The sequence below is a fragment of the Ursus americanus genome, chromosome 2 (genome assembly GCF_024610735.1).
Source record: "Ursus americanus isolate L20-20 chromosome 2, mUrsAme1.1.p, whole genome shotgun sequence".
Classification (NCBI taxonomy): domain Eukaryota; kingdom Metazoa; phylum Chordata; class Mammalia; order Carnivora; family Ursidae; genus Ursus; species Ursus americanus.
In genome coordinates this window covers 2,340,843-2,367,703 of record NC_142128.1, presented here as the reverse complement: position 1 = coordinate 2,367,703, position 26,861 = coordinate 2,340,843, and the positions used below count along the sequence as shown (strand labels likewise).

The window sequence follows — 26,861 nt, the reverse complement described above, 5'->3', positions numbered from 1 at the left end:
ATTCTTTGCTCTCATTTTGAGCTTGTTCATTGGGCAGATACCTCAGTCCTTTACACTCTTATAACCTCAGTTCACTGTCTTCAAATCTCGTATCACAGTGTCTTAATAGGGGTCTATTAGCATGCTTATTTATTTCATGCTGATGTTACCCACTGGACTGTAAGCCCCGTGAAGGCAGAGGTCACACCTGTTTTATTCACCACTGCAAACTTCGTGCCAAGCAAAGAACAGGCACGTAATAGTGACTCAGAAGTGTGTACTGACAGAGTAAATGTGTCTCCGGTCATTACCTTGGTCTCCTGGGGCAGAATTCTGTGCAGTTAATAGCACATACTGATTGAGTTTCCATGTGTCAGGCCCTGGCCTAAGCTCTTTCTACACATTACTGCATTCACTCCCTGCAGCAACCTGTAAACTTTCTACAGAGTCATCATGCTCCTTATACAGGTAAAGCGTTTGCGGCTTGGGGAGTTCGAGTCACTTCCCCAGCTCACCCAACCAGTAAGCAGCAGAGCCAGGTTCCATCCCAGGCCTGCCTCATGCCAAAGTCTACGTTGCTGTGCTCTTCTGGAGGAAGGTGGCCATTTATAATAGGACAAAAATGAATTAGCGTTCAGCTTTATGAGTCAGCCTCGGAAGAGTCCGTGGGTCCAGATGACCCGGAACGAGGGGAAAGGACTCAATTCCTCAAGCTTGCAAAACTGAGCCCCGCATCCCAAGTGGAGGGTGAGCCAGGTGACCCCAACTACGGGGTAGCCAGGGTCTTGGTCTCGTTCTAGACCAAGTCTCTTTCTGGCCAAACGTTCCTGCCAAAAGAGATCTAACAATGTGCCAGGCACGTCGAGGCCTGCCTTCGCTGCAGAAGTAATAGAGATTCGCTGGCGTGAGTGCTTCCCCGGGAAGGCATGGCTCTGAGCCTGGGGGCAGCTGCTGACCTCTCTCCCAGCCCAAACGTGTGCTGTAAGTCAGGGTCTGCTCTCTGTAACTCACTGGCGTGTGGCTGTGGCTTACCGCGAGATGGCCCAGGACGCTGCCCTCGGTCATATGCACTCCCAGCAGCTGGCCCAGCTGCTACTTGTCTTTCAACCACTCTTGCAGCCCCTTTTGGAGCCCTGAAATCTGCACCCTGCCTGATCCTGGGCCTCATGGCCTCTCAGCCTGACGCTCATTCACCCGGAGCTCTGTGAATGTCCTGTCCCCGTGGGGACCTGACATCCCATCTCCACAGTAACCTGCAGGAGGCTCACAGTGCTGGGGCTGGAGTGGACTGCGGTGCAGCCCTTGGATGTGGCCTCTTCCCACAGTGGCCCCCGCTGGGGAAGAAGTGAGTCTGGAGAGTGGGAAGAGTGTTCCCAGCACCGTCTGGGCCGATCGTAGGTGGAGGCATCCGTTCCCATGCCCTTCTTGACTTTGAGTTCTTGCCAAAACACATCACCGAGGTGATGTGACAGTAGGTTAAGGTTAGAAGAGGCCCTCCCGGCAAAGATCCATTATTAATAGGCCAGGCTGTGATGAGTAGTTGGGCAGGAGACTAGACTGCACAGGGGAGCTTATGCAATCTGCTGCTTCCCAGTGTCTGTGGGGCCCTGGACCAGCGAGGGTCGCATAAGCCGTGTGATTGCCTGCTGAGCTCCGGGCTCCGTGCTGGGACAGCAGACTGAGTGAAACAGACATGGGCCCTAATATCAAGATGCATTCAGGGTGACGTCAACAGTAATATCTTGCGTGCACACACCATCTGGTACCTTAAGAAGGGTCTTTTAGTTACTCCAAGAGTTGGGTGGTGAGATGGAACGGTCAGCCCTCTGTCCACTGTCAGCATCTGGTGACCCAGGTCACCATGACCCCTTGCCCCCTGAGTGGTCCCCTGCCTCCCCTCTCGTCTCCCCTGAGTCTGTCCTCACAGAGCAGCCTCTTCAGTCTGTTTCAGAGGCAGACCTCATCACGTCACTCCTGCTGTCCCCGAGGATCCAACGCTCTCACCCCGTTCGCCCTCCGACAGGCCCTCTCTGTGCTGCCCGGGATGGCGGCCCCTCCCCCGCATGGCCAGCGGGCACTCGAACTCCGCGTCTCAGCTGGGATGTGCTGTGTGTGTAAATACACTTTGGGCTTCAAGGTCTTAGAATGAAAAAAAAAATGCAGAATATCTCATCAACAATTTTTATATTAATCACGTCAAAATGTTCATATTTTGGATATATTAGGTGAGATGCCATGTATTATTGAAATTACTTTTCCCTGTTTTCTTTTGACTTTCGGTAACATCGCAGCTAGGAAATGTAAGATTATGCCCATGTTCTTGGCTGACGTGATCTTCCTTCTGGACAGCATGGTCTTGGACCACTGCAGGCCTTTTTCTTCCCTAGGTTTGTGCTTCCTTTTCTCTCTGCCAGGATCCCTGGTCCCCTGCTGCTTCATTTGCTTGGTTCCTTCTCATCCTTTGGGCCTTGGATTAAGACTGACACAGGCTTTCCCTGACTGTCTCATCCACGTGCCCTCTGTCTGTGAGACCCACCATACCGTCAACACCTGCTTGCTTCTTTCCTGGCATTAATCACAGTGTGATTGACATAATTTATTGACTCTTCTCCAACACTCGCCGTGTTCATTCTACACACATTCTAAGTCTTTCACGTGTATTCACTTTCTAAAGCCTCCCTGGAATCTTCCGAGGTAGACCCGTCCCCATTTTACAGATGGGGAAACTGAAGGATCCCAACCCCAGGGGCTGGCCTAAGGGCCTGCTGTTCTGACCCCAGGAGGGCAGGGTCTCTGCTCACCGTGAGTTCCCATCTAGTACATGTTGGTTAACAACCCAAATGGCTATCAGCAGGTGAATGGATGAACAAAATGTGGTCTGTCCATACAGTGGAACAGTATCCAGCCATAAAAAGAATGAGCTGCCGGTACGTGCGACCGCGTGGGTGGAAACACTGTGCTTAGAATGACAGAAGCCAGACACAAAAGACCACAGATTGTAGGATTCTGTTGATGTGAAATGTCCCCAGAGGGAGTCCATAGAGACAAAGCACAGTGGTGGTCACCAGGAGCTGTGGGGAGGGGAGGATGGGGAGTGAGAGCTAACAAATACGGGCTTCTCTTAGGGCTGATGGCAGTGTTCTGGAATTAGCCGATAGGGTTATACAACCTTGGGAATATATGAAATGCCCTGAATCACACACTGGAAGTGGTAGATTTCATGATGTGTACACGAGAGCTCAGTTAACATAAATAACGATGCATGATGCTGATGGAACGAGTCCACACAGAGGCAAACGTGAAAAGACCAGGGTGCCCCACTGTTCTCGAGGAGCCATCCAGAAACGCCGCGCACAGATGCAGAGCGAGGTTGTACCCATGCCATTCACTCGTCATCTGCAGCTACGCCGGGCCCTCTGCCAGGCATCGTGTCGCCGCTGCAAACAAGACAGATGGGGTCCCTTACCTGGGGGTCCTGCACCTGCGCTCAGGCTGTTTAGCCTGGAGCCTGGGTGCCCCCCACCCCGGGAGCCGTGGAGAGAATTCAGGAGCCCATGAACTTGGCTGGAAGGAATTACATCTTTTTTCCATCAGTTCTAATGGAAGTTGAGCATTTCCTTCAATGACGAAGTCAGGGGACAAACAGTGTCAATAGCACTTTCCACTTTGTCACCAACAGAAATCGCAAATATTGTCACACCTCGTTATGGTTGTTGTGGAGACCTCAACGTATTATTTGCATGTCCCTGTTGCAAAGTCAGGGAGTCGTTGGACCCCACTGCTAGGTATTATTGGATGCACTAATAAGCACGCATATTAGAAGATCCTAATTTTTAAAATATCTGGTGTTTCGACGTAACGACTTCCCTGTGTAATCCTCTGTGTGTCACATCATGGATTTAAAAACTTCATTCTGGAAGTGGTCCCAGATACCAAATGGATTCAAGAAAGTTAAGTGCCGTCCCTTGGGGAAGAGTTCCTTGTGCTAGACACATCCCGGGTGTTCCTGCCCCGGAGGGAGTGGGCAGGCCTGAGAAGGCAGAGGTGACGGCCGAGGTGATGGCCCAGGTGACTGGGATGGAAGGTGGCCCACCAGAGGCCGCGGGAGTGATGCCCGTGCTCTTGGAGCGAGTGCAGCATAGAATGGAGCTCGTGGCGACCTGTCCTCAGCTGGCCTAAGAGAATGCACGTTGCCATGTGCTGAGTGGAGGGCGAGTCAGAGAGCTCTGGGGTCCCAGGAGAGAGGACAACTTCTTCGGGAGGAAATGACCCTTCCAACCAGCTTTGGCTTGTAGCCTTCCTTGCTTGAAAAACACTTTGAGGAAGTTAAGATGGAGAAAGCTCCAAGTCGCTTTCCGAGAAACACAGCTGGTGCTGGCAAGCCGTCTCAACCCAAGGCAGAGCAGGGGGGAGCCCTCCATGTCCGGCAGGTGATGAAGTGGACCCACATCTCGGCTGCAGTGACAGGCAGAGGAAGGCATGTTATGAATGGCGTGTCAGCTGTGACTGTACGTTTCCTGGTTTTATTGGTGTGTGTCATAACCTTAGCGTTACTTAAATGTGGTTTGGTGGTGTTTTTTATTACAGTTTCCCCCTCTTTCCCCATGGCTGCTAATATTTCGTGCCCCAGCTCCCCAATCCCTCTTGTCGCCCATTATCCATTACTGTCACCGCCCCGCCAGGATGTCCTTGGAGGGGACTCTTAATGGAGCTGTCCTGGTTAAAGAAATTCAATGTGATTGAACTGCAGTGAAGAATCAAAATCCAAATTTCTGAAAGGGATGAATAATAACTAGGTATTAAAGCATATTGGTTATTTATTACTGGCAGAAGGCAGGAAAACATTAGCATGTAAAAAGCTGTAAATTAATCACGGCCGGTGAGAGGAGACCTGAAAAAGTCACCTCTGTCTTTGTTAACTCTGTTTTGTTATTCGTGACGTGTTCCCGAGTCCCCATTTCTGTCCTTCCGTGATAGATTTTCAGCCCAGCTGGCCAGCCCAAGGCAGGAAGGGGAGAGATTAAACCAAAAACATGGTTAATCTCGCGTCACCTGGCGTTTAAAAGAAGGTGGCAGGGGAATGAGCATCTGTTCCCTGACCTGGATTCGAATCCTGACCATACCACTCAGTGCCCAGTGACCTTGGACCAGTCACGTGCTGTCTCCAGATGCTGGGTCTCAGTCAAGGGCACAAGAGCCCAAAACCATCCCCATGAGACTGTCATAAAGATTACATGGGAGACCACCTTCACGGGTTTAGTCCCGCGGCTGATGGCAGCTGTCGGGGACCGACAAAGGGGCAAAAGGCCTTGACACTCAAAATGCTACCTTGGGGACAGCATTGCGTTACACATGCAGACCTGCAGATTTGCCAGCTGTGCCTCCGAGCTCCTGCGTCAGGAATGCGGGTCCCAGGTGCAGGGAACAGCATGGGCAGATGCAGGGGCATGAGGAGCCGAAGCTCTTGGGCGGGGCTGCTGTGCAGTACCGGCTTTCCCAGGGTCAGTGTCACCGCACACAAAAGGACTGCAGTCCCTCCCCCTTGGGATTGTTTTTCAAGCTTCCGGACCATTGCTTCTGAAGTGTCGCCGGGAGCAATTCAGAGGGAGTTCTGTATGTCGAGCAAGTGCAGGTTGCGGGAAACAGTCTTAAATACCTGAGTTCATCTGGGTGGAATCCGCCAAGTCCCCTTTGTTTAAAGCAGTCCGTGCGGTTCCCACGTCCTGTCAGGCCGGAGAGGAAGTGGCGAGCTTCATCACTCTCACGGACCGGATTGTGTCCCCTCTGATTTCACATGTCGATGGCCGGAGCCTCCGTGTGACTATACTGGGAGATGGTCTAAGGCGCTAATTAAAGCTAAAATGACGTTGTAAAAGGGGGCCCCTGACCCAATGGGATGAGTCTCCTTCTCAGAGGAGAAAGAGACACAGGGATGTGGGCGCAGGGGAGGCCGCCGTCTGCAAGCCAGGAAGAGGCTCTCTCCAGAAACCAGCTCTGATGGCACCTTGATCTTGGTCTTGGAGCCTCCAGGACTGTGAGAAATCAATATCTATTGGTTAAGGCCCCCGGTCTGTGGGGCTGTTATAGCAGCCGGAGCCAATACAGACACCAACAGAGACCTGGGCTCCTTCAGACGTTCCTGCAGACTTCAAGCTTCTGTCCGGCAAAGGCATTCTCGAGTCAAACCCACTGCCATTCAACCGTCCACGCGTGTTTTTTCTCGTGTATAAACAGTGCTGTGTTTTTGAGGCCCCGTTTTCCAGAACGGCTCTGCCCCCACCCCACGCACACGCAGTCAGAGCCCCGATGTTCGAAATTCCTGTTAGGAATCGCTGTTTCCACCGTTCCCGAGCAGGTGTGCATGGGAGAGCTGACGCATTAAGAGCCGCTGCCGGAACCCTGCGTGGAGGGTCTGGAGGTCACGGAGACCCGCGCCTTTATGTGACGGGCTCAGCCGTCCCCCCGTGTCAGTCACCCTGGGCAGGGGATTCGTGGGATTCCCCGCATCGCGGGGGAGTTGAGAGAAGGCGGCCGCTCGCTCTGTTTCTGCTCTACACGTCTTTCCTGGGAACAGAGTTTGATGGGACAAGACTGGGGAGGCATAAGGACTTGGAGCGTTTGGTGGGGTAGCTGGCGGGGTGGGGACAGGCTCACTGAGAGCCAGCTCCTAAACCCGCTGAGGCTCGATTATCCATCCTGCTGGGGTTCCTTCCTCCGTGGAGAAAGGCGACAAAGGGAAGGGCCCCTCTGGGCCAGAGCACAAGGCCTGACCTTTGGCTCTCTCCGTGAATGCGACCTTCTCCCTGATACTCACCCGCTCCCCTGCAGAGTTAACACGAGTCGGGGCATGTTGCCAGTTTCTCAGGGCCTTCCAGATTTGAGTCGTGCTTCCAAATGGATGAGGTTCCAGTCCAGGATGGGCCACCAGAGACTTTCTCCCAGGAACCCCGGGAAGTACCTTCTGCAAGCCTGCGTCCCATGGCAGAGTGGCCCCGATGAGTGCCCATACTGCTCTTTTGGGTTGTAATGCCGAAAAATATGCCTCTGCTGCACCTCTCTTGCCTGGGCGTGCAGATCCCAAACCCAGATGTGGGCTGTTCAAAGCCCCACTTGGAGACCCAGGCCCCCTGCCGTTCCCTGAGCCTTTCAAGATAAATCACAGCTTTCTAACGGGACTAGAGAGCCGCCAGGAGCAGCCTCTCCTCCCAGGAGACGTGTGCGTGTTAACAGGGGCCTTCTGGAGACAAAGACGTATACCGGGTGTTGGAGTGGGGTGGATATATTGTGCAGGTACGATGGATGTGAATTTGGGGGACCAGAGGGCACACGGTAGTGGGCTCAATACTGACCTCCAGAGTCCATGTCCACCTGGAGCTTCAGAATGCAACCTTTAGAACTAGGGTCTTTGTGGATGTAATTAGTTCAGATGAGTGCGTACCGGTTAAGGGCAGCTCCCACGTCCCAAGACTGGTGCCCCTGTAAGAAGAAGAGGATATACAGACGTGCAGAGGAGAACGCTGTGGCCAGTGATGCAAAGACTGGAGTGAAGTGTCTACAAGTCCAGGACTGCTGAGGATTGCCAGAAACCGCCAGAAGCAGAAAGAGAGAGGCCTCGAGTAAGAGTCTCTCTCCGAGCCTCCAGAAGGAACCAATCTAAGCCCACACCTTGATTCCAGGCTTCCCACCTCCCAAATCAAGGCCTGAATAAATTTCTGTTGCTTTGAGCCACCCCCACCTTACTGCCACAGCCCCGGGGAACCAACACACTTAGACTGACTTGGGGGCGCTCAGCCTTTTCGTACTCACACACACGCGGTGGTTGGGGCCACACAGTGCCGAGGGCTCCGGTGGGGTTGAGCTCATCGTCGGGGTGTTTGCTAACGTTCCGCCTCTCTCCCCCGCCCGCGGCGAGGTCATCTCAGAGGGCAAGGGAGCAAAAGCGCAGCCTTGCAGGAGAGTGGTCACCTCGAATGCACTAATGCATTGTCTCCTTTCCTCTACTTACTTTAACTTTTCTGGCTTCTTAATGTAGAAATTTAGATCTTTAATTTTAAATCATTTTTCTTTTCTGATATATGCCTTTAAAATTATAAATTTCCCTCTAAGCAGTGCTTCAGCTGTATGCCACAAATTGTTGACATTGTGTTTTTATTTCTATTTAGTTCAAAATATTTTCAAAATTTCTCTTTTGCTTCTTCTTTGAGCAATGGGTTATTTAGGATTGTGTCATTTAACTTCCAAATATCTAGGGATTTTTAATTATCAATTTCCAATTTAATTCCCTTTTGCCAGAAAACGTATCTTATATCATTTTAATTCTTTTAAAGTTACTGAAACTTGTCTTATGGCCCATCATAAGGTCTTGGTGAATGTTTCATACACACCCCAAAAAGCACATGTATTCTGCAGGTGTCCGGCAGCTGTTAGCTGTTGTGTTTTGTAAATGTCAGGTGGGTCAGGTTGGTTGATAGTGTCACTCAGATCTTCTGTGTCCTTGATTTTCATCTACTTGCCCTAACAATAACTGAAAGAAAGGTTGAAATCTACAACTGTAATTGTCAATTTGTCTAATCTTACTTTCAGTTTTGTCTCTCTTTTGCTTCACGTGTTTTTAAGCCCTACAATTAGATGCATACACATTTAGGACTGTTACAGCTTCTGGATGAATGGACTCCATTATTACAAAGTGTCCCTCTTTGGTAGTACTCCTTTTCTGAAGCCTATTTTTGGGATACTAGTAGAGCCATTCCAAGTTTTATGAAGTTTCTGTGCTTTTACTTTCATCTTACTTGCGCCTTTATATTTAATGTGTGTCTCTTACACACAGCATACAGTTGAGTATTTTTTTAAATTCGCCCTGACAATCTCTGCCTTTTAACTGAAGCGTTTGGTCCATTTACATTTACTGAGTGTTTTCTTTATGATGCATCCATTCTTTGTTCATTTTTCCTCCTTTCCTGCCTTTCTTTGGATTAATTGGGGTCTTTTTTGGTGTTTCATTTTGTCTCTTCTGTCGACGTGTTAGCCTACCTGTTTGTTTTATTTTTGTGTACGCACAGTTGCTCTATGGTTCATAAAATGCATCTTTAACTTACCACAACCTATCTTTTACTTCTCCCACTTTACATCTAGTATAAAGACTTATCACAGTACGCTCTCACTTAACCCCCTCTCGTCCTTGTGTTCTTATCGACATGTACTTTCTACATATGTTACAAAGTACACAGTAGATTGTTGTTCTTTTTTGCTTTAAGTCATCAGTTATCTCTTAAAGAAATTAAAAATGAAAAAATATATATTTACTTACATATTTACGATTTTTGACACTCTTCAATTCTTCATGCAGATTCAAGTTTCTACCTGGTATCATTTTTTTTTTCATTCTGAAGACTATTCTTTACATTCTTCACACCACAGGTCTGCTGTGATGAATCTTTTCAGCTTTTTATCAAAGAAAGAGCTTTTAGTCCGTCCTACTTTTGAAAGCTATCTCACCAGATGAGGAATTCCAAGTTGACTTTTTGTTTCAGCACTTTAAAGATGTAGTTCTGTTTTCTTCCCTCACATTGTTTCCCATGAGGAATGAACAATAGTTCTTATCACTAGTCCACTGTATAGAATGTATCTTTTTTCTGTTGGCTTTAAAATTTTTCTCTTTATATTCAATTTTCAGCAATTTGAGATATTCCTATGTGTAGTTTTGTGTTTATTTTGCTTCGAGTTCACTGAGTTTCTTGAATCTGTGGGTTGATATTTTTCATCAAATATGGAAACATTTTAAAAGTGATTTCTGTCCCACAATTTCTCTTTCTCTTCTCTTTCTGGGACTCTGATTACATGAATGTTAGTCCACGTGGTATTATCCCACAATTTACTAATTCTCTGTCCAACTTTTCTTTTCCTCTGTGCCTCGGGTGTATAGCTTCTGTTGCCCTGTTTTCAAGTTCAGTGATTATTCAGCAGCGTCCAAGTGGTTGTTAAACGCATCTGTTTGAATTTATAACTTTTTTATAACTTACGTATTCTGATTTTTACGTCTAGACTTTCCATTTAGCTATTTCTTGTTTTGTACCTGTATTATTATTATGTCCATGTTTTCTTTAAGTCTTTGACATATTTATAATAGCTGTTTTGAAGTCTTGGTGTGCGTGTTCCAACATTTCTGTAATTTCTGGATCTGTTTCTATTGACTGTTTTTTCCTTCTAGTTATGAGTCACATTTATCAGCTTATGCACATGTCTAATAATTTTTTTTCCTGAATTCTGGTCATTGTGGATACCAAGTTTCTGGATTTGATTGTAATTCATGATAGTTTTGATTTGGCAAATAGTTCCTTTATGTATGAATAGGGCTGATCCTTTTGAAACTTATTTTTAAGCTTTGTTAGGTGTATCTAGAACAGTCTTTACTCTGGAGTTAGAGTAGTCCTACTCTTGAGGTATAGACTTTCTGGATCTCTGAACTCAGTGAACTCTGTCCAGTGTGGCTAGTTGGAACTCCAACATCTCTCAGTCCTGTGTGTCATCTGGAATTTCTCAGTTCACAGCCCTGTGGTAGTTGTTCTCTGCCAAGCTCATGGAGTCTTGCTCGTGTAAGTGTGGTTTGGTATTTAGCCACTCTGGGTCTGTGTAGTCCCTCTTGCTATCCCTCCTCCCAAATTGCAGACCTTAACAGCCCTGAACTCTGATCTCTGTCTCCTCAGTTTGGTGACACTGCCATCCTCTGGACTCCACCTTTTTGCCCATACTACGTAAAGTGCATCCAGACAAAAAGCCAGAGCAGTCATGAGGTTTACCTCCTGAATTTATCTTCTTGTCATCCTGAGCCACCTATTCCAGTGTCTACAAACAGTTATTTCAAATCTCTTGTCACGCTTTATAATTGTTTAATATTCTTGCTGTTATTCATAATGTGTTGCTTTCTGCATACCTCATGACTGATCTGAATTCATCAAGCCAGATAAGAAGGTATTATAAAAGATGCACAATGATTTAGGATTTATTTTAAGTAGAAATCATGGGGCACCCTGTCCGCAAATAAGACTTCAAGCACACCCAAAAATCTTGTTGTATAAAATACTGGAATTTTATAAGACATAACTGTGAGGCTTAATCCCACTTTGCAAAAGAATTGTTACTTCGCTTTACAGAAGGACTAGTTGTAATAAATAGTGTTCCATGACCCATTGGAAGATGATTGTCAGAAGAAGCAGAGGTAGGTAATGGGTAGCAGAGCCCGGGTCCCCAAGTTTTAGAAGTTGTTTCCCGGTGACGTTGTTGGTCAGAAATGAAGTCAGTGAACCACTGAGCTGGTGCATTGCGTGCACGAGCATCTAGGGCCCGCAGCAAGGTCGTGACAAAGTGAGGACCACTGAGGGATGAAGTATGAAGACCTGGTCCCACATGGGCTCAGTTGCCCGTAAGGTCTTGAATGCGTTGAGCCAACATGGAAAGTCAGAAGGTTCATCAAAGGCCAGGCAAGGTGTGAGCCAGGAGAGACCAGCACAGGAGTCAAACAAACGTTCTAGAAGATTTGGAAGGGGGGTGAACTGGCAAGTCAGCAACCCGCGTCTCTGCAAACAGTGAGGACTGAGTTAGAACAGCACTTATCGGTGTCCGTGTGAGTCACCCAGAGAGCTTGTTAAAATGCAGACTCTGACTCAGAAGGTCTGAGATGAGGCCTGAAGAGCTGTAGGTCCAACAAGCTCCAGATGGTGCCGATCCGTGGGCCCACAGACGGCAGCGATCGGGGAGGGATTTCGGCCGGTCAGCCAGGGCAGTGCCTCACGTGGGGAGTCAACTGATGCCTGTGGCATAGAGGAGACCATGGTGCTAAACCCAGTAAATGGAGACAACAGGGCTGGATTTACACAGCGTAGTTTACCCATGACATTTCACCCTTCAAGACAGCTGCACCTGTTGGGGCTGACAGTTCTACCTGAGGGCTGTTCAATCTCCAGCAGCCCAGAGATCTCAGCCGTGACCCTCGGAGAATTCCCTGCAGAGCCACGAGGCGCTGAAACATGTGCTATTCCTACTTGTTCAAGAACTCAAATGCCAACAGAATGGCAATATGCTTCAATTTAAAAAAAAAGGCAAGAAAGAAAACAACCCTCAAAACTCTATTACCTTCTGCCATAAACTTTTTTCTAGAATATAATACTGTGTGCCTTGACTGCAAACTAAGTCTAAAGTTTCGTGCTATAGATCCATCAGGAGGGAAGGAGCCTCTCACGTGTAGCAGGTGTTTGTGTTAGGGAGTCCGTGCTTGTGCACAGCCATGACCTCTGCACGTGTGATGGATGCATTCTCACACCATCCACGCACACCCAGGTCTTAGGCACCGTGGCACAGGACACACTTTGGTTGATGTTAGCATTATTTGAGCACCGACCGTGTGGGTTGGGTTTTTCATGTTTCACCTTCAGAGTCTTGAATGATGCTTGAAATAGTCCATTTCTTCTCAATAGGACTTCAGATCTTAGTGAGTTCTGGGACTTTGGATTTAACGAATGAACCCGTACAATGATAATAATAACGAAGGCTCCCATTTATCGAGCACCTGCTATATTCCAAGCACGGGCTTTAGAAATATGTTCCATCATCACTAAAATTCCACCAGCTGTGGGCATTATGCCTATTTTATAGATAAACTATTTATAGATTATTTATAGATTCCCATTTTATAGAAGATTAACCAAGGCCGGGGGTACTTGTAGGAGCAGGGTGGGCATCAGGTTTCACGTGTTTGGTCAAGTGTGAATACCCCCAAGTTGTTCTCTCACTGATGTCCAGGAAAGCAGAGTAATGTGGCTCTTCCTAAGTGCTCTTCCAGCCTCTTCCCAGTACCCCTGCCCTGCTGTGGAGACACAGCCAGGCCAGAGTGCCCAGGAACTTCCCACCAACCCAGAGGGGACATCTGACCCGCATCCCGTTCTCTAAGTGAGCGCCCCCCCCCCCCGCTCCCCTGCCGCCTTGTCTGTCCAGGTCAGAGGCTGCTCTCCCCTCTCCAGGCTTCGGGGGTCATGGCAAAGGACAGGGGCGAGAGGCGAGGGTTAACAGGGCAGCAGATTCTGTTTAATGCCGGGAGGTCTCTTCCTGCTCTGCGTCTCCAGGCTGGCTTCCATGGCGACTTCATTAGCGGCAAGCTGCTAATTAAATTTCATATTTATGTTCAGAAAATAAAATCATTGGACCTTTTTGAAATAGGATTTTATGAGTTTTGGCTCTGGCAGCTGAGTCAGCAGTCAAGGGCCTGCACTGTTTAGAACTATGGTTTCAAGGCGGAGATAAATAAAACAGCCCAGGGGAAGAGGTTGAATCCTGCGTCCTTGGGCGGGCCCTAACGCATTTCGGGGCCTTGGCAGGACAGACCCAGGCCTCTGGGGTGCGGCTGGCATGCCAAAGCGCCAGTCCACATTGGGCGTGTTTTGTGTCCGGGGTCCCCCAGCCCCTGCGAGGCTGTTTTTATTACAGAGCCGGATGTTTTGCCTTTTTTTTTTTTCTTCTTGCCATACTAGCGAAATCACCCTTCACCTACAACTCAGACTCAAACCTCCCTGGGTGTGTGCGCAGGAAGCTGTCGGAGGCCACTTCCTCTCACATATCACTTAGCTCCTGCCGGCTCCCCGGGAGGGGCTCAGAGCAGCTCAACTAACCCCTCTTCTCGGCGGCTGTCTGTGAGAATTCAGCTCCCTCTGCCCTGCCGTGCGGGCACCCCTCGTGCTCCGCCCCTGATGAACCCAGTGGGCATCTCATCTGGTCCAGGAAAGAATTCTACCGACTACGTTCTGGTCTCTCTGGTGGGGAGTGTCTTAGAATCCTGGGGACAGAAGGACTTGAAGGGTACCTGGCCCCATCCTGCAACATGCCTGGACCCCCTTTCCCCTGAAGCCCCTTGGGGACTGGACAGCTTCCCTCATCCTGGTACTGGTGGGTTTATCTCCGCTTAGAAGGATCCGCTTTCTCCGGGGAAGAAGAAAAATGTGGAGTGATGGAAAGACCAGTGTGCAGAAGTAGAGAAGACCAGGATCGGTCCTTGCGCCTCCCCCACCGCCCTGTGGGGTCCGGGCCCTGGTGTCCAGACCCACTCCTGCAACATGGAGAGTAAAGCGACCTGCCCCACAGGGTGGGCGTGGGCAAAGCCACCTGCGGAGTGCCCACGGAGGGCCCAGCTGAGTAGCATTCATTCAGCGAGTGCGCCTGTCGGTGCTCGCGTTCACGGCGTGGGTGGCTGAAATGGCATCAAGACCCCTCCCAGCTCTGACATCCCATTACCTTGTGCTCTGACCATCTAGGACGGAAGCGTCACTCCGGCGCTCCCTTTCCGTTGATTTGCTGGCGAGTTGGGGAGTTGCCCCCCAGTTGACGGCGTCCCAGCGATGCCCACAGCAGAGCAGGCAGACGGAGGCCCTGTTCCTGTGGGAGACACAGGGGCACGCCTTCTGTCCCACGCAGAGCCAGCCTGTGAACCCTCCCCAGAATTCACGTGTGGAAGCCCTAGGCCCCAGTGGGGTGGTGTTTGGAGGTGGGACCCTCGTGATGGGATTGGGGGTCTTATAGGAAGAGGAGGAGATGGGAGAGCTCTCTTTCTGAGCTCACACCAAGCAAAGGCCAGGTGAGAACAGCATGGGAGGGCGGCCGTCCGTGACCAGGGAGAGGTCTCTCGCCAGACACCGAACCTGCCAGCACCTTGAACTTGCACGTCCCACACTGCTGAACTGTGGGAGATGAGTGCCTGTTGTTTAAGCCCCCCAGTCTGAGGGACATTGCACTAGAAGCAGGAGCAGACGAAGACACCGCATGACCTCAGACAAGTCCTACGACTCCTCCAAGCCTCAGCTTCCAGGTAGCAATGGCAGTGGCCACACAGGACCGCTGGCCGTGAAAGGGTTTGCAGCTAAGCACAACTTCCCTTCTGTGGTGTTTGGTAGGACAGAATGGGAGGATGAGAACTGGAAGAAGAAGGATCCAGCTTTCCCTAGGAGGTTCTCCTGAACGTCCTCCCCTGCCCAGAGAGGGGACATGCTCACCTCCTTCCTAGTCCTTCCCGCTCACACCAACAGTGATGCCATCAGCACCTCGAACATGGGAGCATGACCAGGAGATGCTGAAAACTCTTTCTGTCCTCAGGAAGGAGGCTGGTCCTCTGAGCAGAGCAAGGCAGGCCCATCCCCGACAGGAGATCACACAGCGTCAGGCCCCGAGCGCTGACCACATGCAGGCACTGGGCTCGTGTTCTCCAAACTTCACCTCTTCATCTTCACGCCCCAGGTGACGCTGGCACAGTCATTGTCCCCACGTGACAGTGGAGACCCCGAGGGCTCAGGGGATGCCCTGCAGACCAGCCCACCTGCCACGCCCGGAGGCTGACCTGAGTGAGCCCCGTGCATGAGCTCCCTGACCCTTGGCTTCTGCGTGGCCGTGGCCGTGGCAGATGGGAGCACTAAGGGATGACAGAGGTCAGGCAGTGAGTTCCGAGGGGTGGCCGTGCCCCTCTCCTGAAGGCTGAGCTCCGCCAGGCAGCCCTCCCCCTCGCTCCCTCCAGCCCCTGAGTCCGTGCAAGAGCTCCTGATGGGTTGCGGGGCTGTTCCCTTCCTGATGTGGCCATAACAAATGCCCATAAACCACTTGGCTTAACACGAAACAGACATGTTCTCACAGTCGTAGACGCCAGAAGTCTGGTCAAAGTGAGCGCAAGACACTCTGGGCACTCTGGGGAAGGGTCCCCGCTGCCTCCTGCAGCTTCGAGCGGCTCCGAGTTCCTCGGCCTGTGGCCACACGCCCCACGGCGGCTTCCTTAGTCACATGGGCGTCTTTCCTCCGTGTTTGTGTTTGTCACTGGATCCGGGCCCCCCCCAATCCAGGGAGGCCTCGAATCACGTGCACCTATAAAGACCCTCTTTCCAAATATGGCCACGTTCTGAAGAGGGGGACACTGTCCAACCCAGTACACGTGGGAGGGCATCAACAGATGGGAGGTCCAGGGAGAGGGGAAGGCCGGCGCTAGAAGTGTGGCCCGGGCCGGTGTCACCACTCCGCGCGTCCCAACCCCACTCCCCAAGCACTGACGGCGGTGTGGGGCTGCTGGCACTCTCAGCCGCTCCGGCTGGAGGGCAGGGTGCCACGCCACCTTGGAAAACAGGGGTATATTGTACACCGACCGCATGACCCAACCATTCTAATCCCAGGTGTTTAGTCCAAAGAAATGACAACACATGTCCACGTGAAGATTTGGCCAAGAATGTCCCTGACAAGTGAACTTGGGACACCACCCAAATGTCCACCAAGAGGCGAACGGATAAACCTTGGGACACACAAGCCGGTGACATGCGCCACAAACGCACGCACCTCGAGGTGCTGAGCGAAACAAACCAGGCCCTAAAAGTGCGTCGTGCGCTTCTCCAGCTTTCTGTGATGGAAATCCCAGGACTGGGGCCCTCTGGGGGTGGGGACACAGGATGGAAAGGGCCATGAAGGAACTTTCTAGGGTGTTGGCCATACTCCACTTCTTAATTGGTCGTAAGGGTGTCTTTTCAAAACTCATTGAACTGTGTACTTAGGACGCATGCCGCCTGACCTGACCGCAGTATTTGAGGAAAGGAGAGAGGGACCAGAAAGTTCTCTGGCGATCCACACAGGCTGGGACATAGGAGGGAGGCTGAAGTGGTGTGGGGCTCCAGGGCGCCCAGGCGGGGACGCTGCGGAGGAGGGGAGGGGAGCTTCTAGGAAGGGGGCGGGCCGGCTTGTCCGGACCACCGGCGTGTGCGTGCTTCACCTGGGTCCCTCCACCCACAGCTTCCGTTGCCCCCGTTTCCCCGAGAGGACACGGCCCTCTGCTCCCCCAGGGGAATGGGGCGATCAGAGTCCGTGGGCAGCCCACAGGGTAAGAAGGCAGAGAAGACACGGGTGGTGGTCAGAGAGGCAGAGAGGAGCCGGGTCAGTGGCCCGCCATGGATGTTTGAGGAGAAAAGAGTAGGGTGAGGTGTTTGGCTCTGGGCAGTTCAATGTGAGGCTTGCAGAAGCATCTTCCCTGGAATGTTCTAGACCCCCGACGCCTGCCAGCCGGGCTTCCCCCTTGGTGCAGGTCACAGGCAGGAGCCAGCAGAAGGGGACGGCGCGAGCGACGCCAGGCTCCTGACCACACCTCCCTCCACCCCTGAACCCCCTTCCTCTCTGGGCCCCACTGACAGACGTGGCCCCACCTGCCAGAGAGAGCAGCGTCCCCTCTGCGTCTCCCGGCCTCCCCCCTCTGTGGAAAGTCACCCACAGACTCTGCTCAGAACAAAAATAAAAAGGGAAGTATGGCAGCCCCCCCAGCCCCCACCTCTGCCCCTGCTAAAAATAGAGGCGGCCTCCGAGGGGGGTGTTGTGTGGGCTTCCGGGGGAGGCCGCTGCTCCCTGCAGCATCAGCATTTTCTGGGGGCCTGGCAGGCCACGCGCTGGAGGAGCGGGAGTTTGAGGGGATCACGCAGAGAGCCCCCCTAGGCAGACCCAGGACCGAGCTAGTTTGCAAACATGTGAGTATGTGTCCCGACTGGCCGGTCCTGTTGCTCTGAGCCATGTGGGTGCGGAGCTTGAGAAGCCATGTCCTCGTCAGGGAGGGCTTCTGCAGCAGGCTGGGGGCTGCTAGGCGACCCCCGCGTCCCCCACCTCATCCCTCTTGCTCTCGTCCACACCACCTTGTGTCTCACGGCTTCATGCATGTTCCTTTTCATTTCTTAATTTCTGAAACAACATGGTGGGTCCCCACAGCTGCAGCTGGGACAACTATTTTATGCTGTCACTTCGATTGCGCAGAGCGTGGAATGGAGCCCAGAGAAGGCCCTCGATAGATGCCTGGTCGATTTGGACCAGAACTCTCTCGTTTTTATGTGCTGGGTGTGTGTGTGTGTATGTGTTTAACTTTCTCCCAATGGGGGACGGGGCCGAGGGTGGAGGAGTGGGTGTGAGCGCAGAGAGAGCTGCCGGAGCTGGGAGGGTCTGCTGCGTCTGCCGCAGGAGCCCGGCAGCCTTGCCCTCCTGGGATCCCCGCCCTCCCCAGGAGCGCCCTGCAGCCTCTTCTGAGCTTTGGCAATATCACACATGCAGAGGAAGAGGCCTGTGCTGAGGGTCCATCAGTGAACCCGAGGTCCAGCCCCGGCCCATAGGCAACACGGAGGGAGAGAGAAAGAAGCTGGAGCCCAAGCCAGGCGGGAGACCTTTGATCCAGAACCCTGGGCGAAAAGGCACAGCAGGGCGGGAAATGACTTTTCTAGGAGGCAGAAGGACCAGGGCCCGAGGGGAGGTCCCCCCCCTCCCCGCCAGCATCTCCTGGAGCCTCAGAGAGGGTTCATCTTCTCCTACTGAGACGCGTCAGGAATCCCTCACATCCTGCAGGGTTGAATTTTTGCAGCCCTTGGGGTCTTGTGCTTTTAGAGATGGTCGTGTAGGTTGAGGGGGTCAAACCGACGTCACGGGTGTGAAGAAGGCAGCAAGGTTTCAGAGGTGTCCTTGGAAACGAGGGACGGTGTAAGTGCAGGGGTGTCTCAAAGTCTCGCAGCCAGCGGCATTGCTCGATGGAGAGGTCTCCTGGCCTGCGGACGAAGGGCTGGCTGGCCCGCCACACGCCCGGAGAGCGCCAGGCGGCCGGCCTTCAAGCCTGACTTGGCAGACGGACTCGTTCCCAGCTCCCCCCACAGGCACAGAAAGGGTCACCAAAGCGGCTGATTCCCCCATCCCCTGCAAACTACACTCGCTCCTAAAGGCCCCCAAGTCTGTCCTGATCTACCCTGTCTGGGTGCAGTTTTGACAGGCGCCTTACTTATTATAGGTGATCGAGTCATTTGACACAAGCCAAAAAAAAAAAAAAAAAAGGCCTTTCCGGTTTGTGTCTGATTCATGCGCTTTTGCTTTCACGGGGAGAAGCTGGAGATGATCTCTGAGCGTCGAGATCCCCAAATTCCTGCCCCTGCTGCTCTCAGAGACCGGGGAAAGTGTTTCCATGCCACTGTGTAGGAAGCAGAGAGAACCTGAGAAAAACACCGGCCGGTGTTTGCCGGAGCCCGGGGTGGGGGGAGAAAGTGAAAAGAAACACCCACCAGCCTCCAGCCCCGACAGATTCATTTAAAGATGCGCTTACATAACAGATCATTGAAAAAGGAGAGACGCTCCGCAGAGCTCTGTCCTTACAAGGAAAGCCGAGTGTGTTGAGACGCTTTGCGATGTTCTCGTCCCGTCTACCCCCTTTTCCCGCACAGGGGAGTGGAAAATGTGAGTCTGCTCCGTGTTTTTTACGGTTCAAGCTGCCTGGCGGCTTTAACACAGGTGAGCTGGCCTACGGAAAGGTGGTGTGCAGGTCACCGGCGGTCGCGGAGCTCCCGGGAGGAGGGACGTGACTGTCCCACGGACGCTACCGCGGAAGCAGCCCTTCCTGGACAGACCCCGCTTTCCCTTTCCCTCTCCCTGGCCGGGGCCTACCCCACCCGCGTCCCTCCCTGGGCCGTGCACCTGTGGGTGTTAAATAAAACCCTGAGTTCCTGTTCCCTTTTCTCGGCCCTCGTCCTCTCTTCAAACCCGCACCCGCCTGCTTTTGCTGCCTCGGCCTCCCGCGGGCCTTGTCCTGTATTTCCTGCACACAGCAGCGCCCGGCAGACGTCACTCCTGATTCCCACGGCTGCCGGGACCCAGGGCTGACCCGCCGCCGGGGGCGCTGCGGGGAGGACGACGTGTGCTGGCCTTGCAGGGTTGACCTGGCTCCTCGCCCACCCCCAATTCCCCTCCCCGGGACCCGGGTCTCTTATTTCTTCATCGGAGTCGATGGTACCATCCCAGCAGGGACCAGGCATCTTGTGTGTACTTAAGAAACTGTAGCCGGTTTTATTTATTTGATCTGATTTGATGGATTGGGTGAAATTCACGTAACATCCACTCCTCCTTTTTATTTATTTATTTTTAAGACTTTATTTATTTGCTTGAGAGAGAGAGAGCACAGAGGGAGAGGGAGAGGGAGAAGCAGGCTCCCCGCTGAGCAGGGAGCCGGATGCGGGACTTGATCCCAGGACCTGACCTGAGCCAACGGCAGACGCTTAACCGACTGAGCCACCCAGGCACAGCCCCCTTTGAAAGAGAACTATTCAGTGACATTCCACACACTCCCGTGTTGTACAGTCACCCCATCTACCTAGCTCCGAAGCATATCCAGCACCCCAAAAATGAAACCCCCCTCTCCATTAGCGGTCACCCCTCCATCTCCGCCAGCCCCCAGCCCCTGGCAGCCGCCCACCTGCTTTCTGTGTCTGTGGATTTCCCTTTTCTGGATATCACACATAAATGGAATCACACAACACGTGCCCCTTTCGAGTGTGGTTTCTTTCGCTCCGTGTAAGGTTTCCAAGGTTTGTCCGTGGCGTAACGCAGATCAGCACCCCGTCCCATTTCGTGGCTGAATCGTATTCCACTGTATGTATGAATGTCTTCATTTCCAGAGTCACTGGCTTTGAGGGTTCGGGGCTGCTGGGACCGGGAAGGGAAGTAGGATACAGGGACGTGGAAGGAGGGGAAGCTCGCTCGGTGCCGCGACCCTGCAGACACCAGAAGAGGCTGGCCTGTGAGGGTCTCTGCCCACCGCCCTCGCCCAGCCCGCAGTCTGTGCAGACCGAACCCCGAGCAGCCCCTCAACAGAGGGCATGCTGGGGAGAGGAGCGTCTCTGGCTAGCCTCCCCGAGCTGCTGTTGGCTCTGCTCCTGAGACATTATCACAATTAATTATAGCCAGACCTTGATTATCGGCGCTAATAGGGGACCAGAATAACACAGAGCTAATTGAAATGTGGGGCTGCAGGGGCGGTGGAAAGGAGGGGCCCGTTCCATGGGGGAGCTGTTTATTCTGCAGTTACTTATGAGTAAAGGACCCTTCCTGGGTCCTTTCCTGCTTCTCTCCCTCTCTTCCGGAAGCCTGACGTTTCCTTGGACGCACAACCCTATTTTCTCCCAGCATGGTGGATCCTCAGTTAGGGCGTTGTCGCTGACTCACCCCCTCGCCATCTCCCGGCCCAACACCCCAGGACAGAAAGTCCGACCGGTTTGAATTTCACTTCTGTGCCCGCCCAATCCCGCGTGGAAACGTCGGCGTTACAATAATCGTGGGAACACGGGCGCCGGATGTAGGCGCTGTACTTTATTCTTCCCAAAATGTCGGCGATAAATGGTGACATCATGAGACACAGAGGGGAATGGAACAAACCAGGCATCTGGAACCCCCACAAACTGGGTCATTGGTCCCCGAAGGCTCGGGAGGCCGCGGTTGGCCCCGGGGTCCTTTCTGAGTGAGCAATGGTGCTGAGCGGTGCGACACTGCTCTCATTTTAACGCCCGGTTGAAACTAACAACCGCGGACGCATCCTGCAGCTTTCCATCACCAGAGTTTCGATTGTCCCTTTCCTCCTGGGAAGCACGAGCCCAGTCTAGCATAATCCCAGATTAGGTGGCTGACACCCTCCGCGTGACACGCCGAGTTTACAGAGCGTAGTTTTTCCAGCCCTTCTGAGCGATAGCCATCTTTTCTTAGACTCTGCCCGCCTCCACCCGTGCCGTCTGTTGTGGGTTTTGTCACTGCGTCGTTCTGTCCCCTCCTCTGATAGTGCATGAGTGCCCACTGCGTGTCAGACACCCACAGCTCCGTCCAGGAACGTGTCCCCCGAAGGTCAGCTGGTGACCTTCCACGATGAGGGAGTGAAGCCCTCGGCGTCCTCCAGAAAGGCTGACTGGTGTGGGGTTATCAATTTTCAAAGAATGAGGATTCCAAACTGAACCGATTTCCAGCATGCCGGTGGCTAGCCCATGCTGTCCTTGATGATGCAGAAGGCCCTGCAGACTCGGGGGCTGCCCCGGGAAAGGAGCACCCCGCAAAAAGAGACCGAGGCCGTGTTTGGGAACGCCAGCAACGAAGAGTTCTTTCCGACGGAATGTGGGGCCAGCTGGCTTTTCCGCAGCTCACCCGATTAGGGTGGTTTGTGACAAGATCGCTCTGTCCCTGCAGGTCAGAAATTGGAGAGCCTGTGGATTCTGGACTTCTAATCCATGACTGATTGAGAGGCCAAGATAGATTGGTGCTTGGATCCGAATTGCAGACACAGCAAAACAGTGGGTGCAAATGAAGGGCGTACGATCCCGTCAGCAGGCTGTCATGGTGAAAACCTCGCCACGCCTGCAGACACAAAGGTCTTCCCGCCGAAGGGAGGAAGCTAAAATGAGGAAAAGAGCGCCAGCGCTTATGCATTGGAAATCAATCGCTTTATAAATATTAAATGCCCATCTGTGCAAGATACTGTCTGCACCGTGGGGTGTACCAGGGAAAAAAGAGAGGGGTCCGTTTCCAGAGGCCGTAAGGAGCACGATGGATGTAAAGAGACGCTGACAACACGGGGTGGGGGAGAGGCAAACCCGAGGTCCGGATGGAAGCGTTGAAGTCAAATCTTTGATGTTTTTGTCTAAGTTCTGTTTGGCATGGAGGTGATTATACAGGACATCTGGCCGAGACCTTGTTTCCAACCGGAGTTTGCGTTGGCGTCTGAGGGCTGGATTAAGTGATATTGACTAAGTGTCTACCATATGCACAGCACTGCTTGTCCAGTTCTACAGACCAAGGAGGGGGGAGGTCAGAGAGGTTAAGCAACGTACCTAAAGCCACACAGCACACGACAGAGCTGGAGTTCAAACCCAGGACCCTCACTTCAGGACTGGATGCCTTCTGCTAGGACACGCAGCGTTATCTCCTTGTGCAAAGATTTTTTTGGCTGGACTTTCTCTTTAATTGGAGTAGAATTCCTGTGATCCTTTGTGCACGGCCCCCATCTTCCCACGGCGGGGGGTGGGGCAATGTCACTTCACACCAACAAGCCCCGTGTACTTTGACCTCTCAAGGACAGGCTCTACACCCTCCTTGCATGTGGGTTCCCTGCAAATGGAACCCCAGGCCCCCAGCTCTGTGGGTCTGCAGAGACCGCGCCTCTAGCAAAGCCACTCTCTCCCCTCAAAGCCCCTCCCTCCGTCCTTTCTGCTGCCTGGACTGCCCAGGGGACTGATGGCGGAGAAAGTGCAGCTCTGACTTCAAGCCTCGAACACCCCGGGGTAAAATAAGAAAGTCTGAGGTCCACACACCGGGCTGCTTCCTGCCTCAGTGTTTCCACCAGCCCTGGAGGCCTTTCGAGAAGACGTCTCTGGGATCCCCTGCAGCCGTGGGCAAGCAGGAGCCTCAGGCATCGAGGGGCTGCTCTCCTGCAGCTGAGGCGACCCCCTGGCTTCACTTGTTCATGTCATGCTCGGACCGGGAGGAAGCGTCTGAAAAAGCTGGAGGCAGGGACACCCCGCCCCCAACGCCACCTCTCTGTTCCCGCAGGAGGAAACCCGAAATCTGCGCATTTCTAGATACCAGCCGGCTCCAATTGAAGACGTCGGCAGAGTCATTTTCAAACGTGTGGAAACGTGTTCGGAAGTGTCACTGACTTACCGGTCCTCGTGGTAGTTCACAGACACACAGCCCCGTGGCTACAAATACATTTTCGGTTATTTACCACATGGCCTCGGAGTCTGTGTTCGGGGCACCTTCTAAATGCAGAAGAGAGAGACCAGGGCACCTGCTGCTGGGGCTCAAAGCGTGCTCGTGAGGCTGCGGACCAGCCCTGGGGCCTGGAGATAAGTCCGTCTGAGCTGCGTGAGGCCCGCGTGGCCCGCCCCGCATTCCCCTGGCAGCTCCCCGCGCCGCACCCCTGGTCTGCGTTCTCGGAGCAGAGGCTCAACTGTCAGCGCGGCCACTGCCACCCCGGGCTTCCTCCTTTTCCACGTTCTCCCCAGCCCCGCTCCCTTCCCTCCTCTTCTTCCCGTGAAACTGTGAGGCTTCCTTACCGTCCCCTCGGGCCCGCTCGGCCATTCTTACCTGGGCTCGCGCTCCCCGGGCTTGCGGAGCCAACCAGGCGACACCAGGAGGAGGTAAAAGCAGAAGATTTAAGGTCCGGATGTGGCTCCCACAGAACCCTCCAGTCTCGCTCCTGGCTGCTGTCCGAGTGGGGCTCTTACTTGATGATGCTGGTGACCTTTTCTATGAAATGCAAGGACCCAACCTTTTCACTGGGAAGACTCTCAGCCCACACGCTCACACGCCAGCCCCAGGGGCAGGATTCTGCTTGTTAAGCTCCAGTGGAGGGCTGTGCCTTTCCTACATCCAGTTTCTTCCCTTCCAACCCACCTCCCCATTCCCCAAATCAAAAAGTAATTCAGCGTTTCCTTCTGCCTCTCCTGCGCTGGAATTACACCTCCCTATGATTCGTGCACCAAAATGCACGCTCCATGTCCCGCTTCTGCCTGGCAGGAACCCCAAGCATCCGGGCCGCGCTCTGGAAGGAGACCCATTCGTTCGCTCGCTGGGCAGATGTGTGGGGAGCTCACTGCATGCCGGCGGCGTGTGCTGGAGACTGGCCCGTGAGCACAGCACAAGCCTCTTAAGGAATCCCGGCGGGCGTGCAAATGGGCGATGGTGAAAGCACAGAATTCTGGGCAGAAAGCACTGAATGTGGGTTGCTCATTCCACAATAGGGACTTGGGTTCCACAGGGAGCTGTGGGGCAGGGCGGCCACCTGGGCTGACCACGTCGCCTGCCATCGCCATGTGCTTCTGGGCTAACCAACAACAGTTCTGTGACAGTGGAATGTTCTTATCGTAGTACCTTAGGCCATTAGAGCTTTGGCTCCAGCACATGTTTATCGAAAATCCACCCCCTGTGAGCACGACTGCAAACCCAGTCTCGACATGAAGCATTCCAAGAGGGACTGTGGACGCTCCAAGTTTCTCCCAACCCAGGTAACAAAACGGTAGCCAGTGAAGAATGTGCCAATGGAGAAGAATGGTGCGCCCAGATGAAGCAAAGGGTCTGTGTTAGAGAGCACCCAGGGCGGCTGAGCTGGGATCCGCTGGTGGTCACAGTGACATCACCGTCCCCGGGCAAAGGCCATCTGCTGACCAGGCTTCCAAGGCCAGTGCGGGACAGAACCACATTTCATGATCGCCAAGGCGCAGGCTCCCCCCCGGCCAGCCCCGGAGCAAGACCGCATGGCACAGGTTTGGCCAGGTGGCCCGGCCGCGGGTCCTGGACACCGTCCTCGCTGCCGTCGTGCTGTGTGCACGGCTCCGAATCCAGATGCTCCTAAAAGGCCAGTGTGATAAATCGATGCGCATTTCAGAACAATCTAAATCTGTCATTCCTAATTGTGCTTTTGTTTCAAAAGCTGCTCTGCAGTCCTGATAGAAAAACGAGAGCTGGAGGAGAGCAGTAACTTCAGTTAATGCAAAAGGCGTGTGCCCTTCCAAAGTTCTTTGCCGCGGTGCAAGTCGGAGGCCGCGGTGGAGGTGGGATGTGTGGCGGGCCTGGGGATGGGGAAGGGGTGATGCTCGCCTCCTTCGGTCTCAGGCTTCAGTCGGTGCGCCGTGCTCCCCACCGCCCCCGAGCCCCCGACGTCTGCTGATGCCCCCCCCTTCCTAAGTGATACTGGGTCAAGACATGTTTATCCCACAGAAACCACCGGCCCTTTGCCCGGGTCGCCTGAAGGTAGATGAGTCGCTCCAGGTAGGATTACAGGTGGCCTGGTCCCTGAGGAGATGGTCGGGGGAGGTTGGCGGTGCTCTGGGATGACGGCGAGGGAGCTTGACTGTCATGTGAGCTGGGTCTGGCGGGGGTAGGGGTGGTGGGATGGGGCCGTGTGGAAGAATGAAGGCTAAGTGAGAGAACAGAGAGAGCCCAGTGGACGTGGCAGGGGCAGAGATGTGACTCGAGACTGAGAAGCGAGGGGCATGGCTCAGGATCTGAGGCCGGACTGCAGTGGGCGGGAGGGGTAAATCGCCTTGCCAAGCCAGGAATGTCATCTGGTCGTCGCATTTCCTGGGCTGTGCCTTATCTCCTCACAGTCTGCCGGCCGCTCGGAGGGTCCTCGGTCCTTACTGATCTCTTGCTTACTCTGGTTTTGAATCTAGAAAAAGAAGAACCGGCCCAAATAGACAAAAGACATGGCTGCTCAGATTATGGGGCTCAGACATCTGTGGCTGGGACCAATGTGACTTTCTTAGAAGGCTTGGATCTCGTTTGTTTGAAACAAAATCAGTTTTACACATAGTAGGGATTGGATTTTATTCTTCTCATGAACCAAGAACTCAAGGGTTAAGCTTGGACCCAAAGTGCTTGTGGCATCCTACTCAGCCATACTTAGAGTGTGACCTTTGTCTTCATGCTCACAAGATAGCTGCTGTGCAGCAGGGCATTGCATCCACATTCCAGGTAGGAAGACAGGAACAAATCCAAGGCTTTTCTGCCCTGATTCTGCCCCCACCCCTCTGCAGAGCCCTTCTCAATGTCTCCAGAAACTTCTGCTTCCATCTCATTGGTCAGGACTGTGTCACATAGCCATCTCTAGCTGCAAGAGAGGCTGTGAGCATAGTTTATTGAGGGGCACAGTAACGCTCCCCACAATATTGGGACTCTGTTGATAAAGAAGAGAAAATGGATGTTAGGTCGGCAGCCGGCAGTGTCTGCCACTCCACTGTGAGTTTAAAATGGTAATTGCTGCTTTCAAAATATGTATCAGGGAAGCTGTACCGATTGCTGTACACACGTTAATTGATGAGAAATACTATCATCTCCGTATTTCGGTTGAATGAGCTGAAGGAGATAGGTTGGAAAGTTAACTAGGATCCCAGGGAAGAATCCTGCAGTGGGGGGGGGGGGGGGGATTTTCTCCCTGTTTCTCCACATGTCCTTTTTATAGGACGGGGACTGCCAGGGACAAGGCTCTGGTCCTTTCCCGTAAAGCTTCATTTCCAGGGCCGTGAACACGTAGGCGGCTGGAGTGTCTCTTCAGT

The 26,861-nt window shown here is 53.0% G+C and overlaps 1 protein-coding gene across 7 annotated transcripts in view; it reads left to right on the top strand.

The window, feature by feature from the left end:
- Positions 1–26,861, top strand: part of CARD11 (caspase recruitment domain family member 11) — a 108,845-nt gene that overhangs the window by 34,298 nt on the left and 47,686 nt on the right. The window contains exon 1 of one of the 7 annotated variants that reach the window (XM_045813367.2): positions 17,409–17,498. The exons of the other annotated variants lie outside the window; for them this stretch is intronic. The gene's annotated coding sequence lies outside the window, so the exon portion shown is untranslated. Of the gene's footprint in view, positions 1–17,408; positions 17,499–26,861 lie in introns of those variants that run through there. 7 annotated transcript variants of the gene reach the window in all.